Below are 433 nucleotides of genomic sequence, written 5' to 3'. Positions count from 1 at the left end.
TCTACGTATTCTCAAGGCTCGAATACACCAATAAGGTCACCAAAGATTTTGACAATGTCTTTGGTGGTGAGAACGGTTTCGCGGTCAATTTCGTGGATCACTCGCAAGTGTTGGTAGTTACCCTTCGGGGGAACAACTGAGTCTGAAGATGCTCCGAGTATCGGGCATTTATTAGCTTGGGTGATTCACGAAATTGGCCTGGATTACATTTGAAGTATTGAAGAGTAGGCTTATTGTGTAAGTGGCGCAACTTTGGTCAGCAGTAATGCGTCGAAAAAGAATTTAGCAATGTGGGACATAACATCACGATGCAAAGATATTTTCACTAGTCGTTACAAAGGTAACTGCACGCGCTCGTACTGTACTCAACGAAGTATAGGTGAATATCGGAACTCTCGTCCTACACATTACAAACGCCAATGAAAGTTGGTGC

The sequence above is a fragment of the Diachasma alloeum genome, unplaced genomic scaffold (assembly GCF_001412515.2).
Source record: "Diachasma alloeum isolate Michigan unplaced genomic scaffold, Dall2.0 Dall_scaffold_00701, whole genome shotgun sequence".
Lineage (NCBI taxonomy): Eukaryota > Metazoa > Arthropoda > Insecta > Hymenoptera > Braconidae > Diachasma > Diachasma alloeum.
This window is presented reverse-complemented; position numbering follows the sequence as displayed.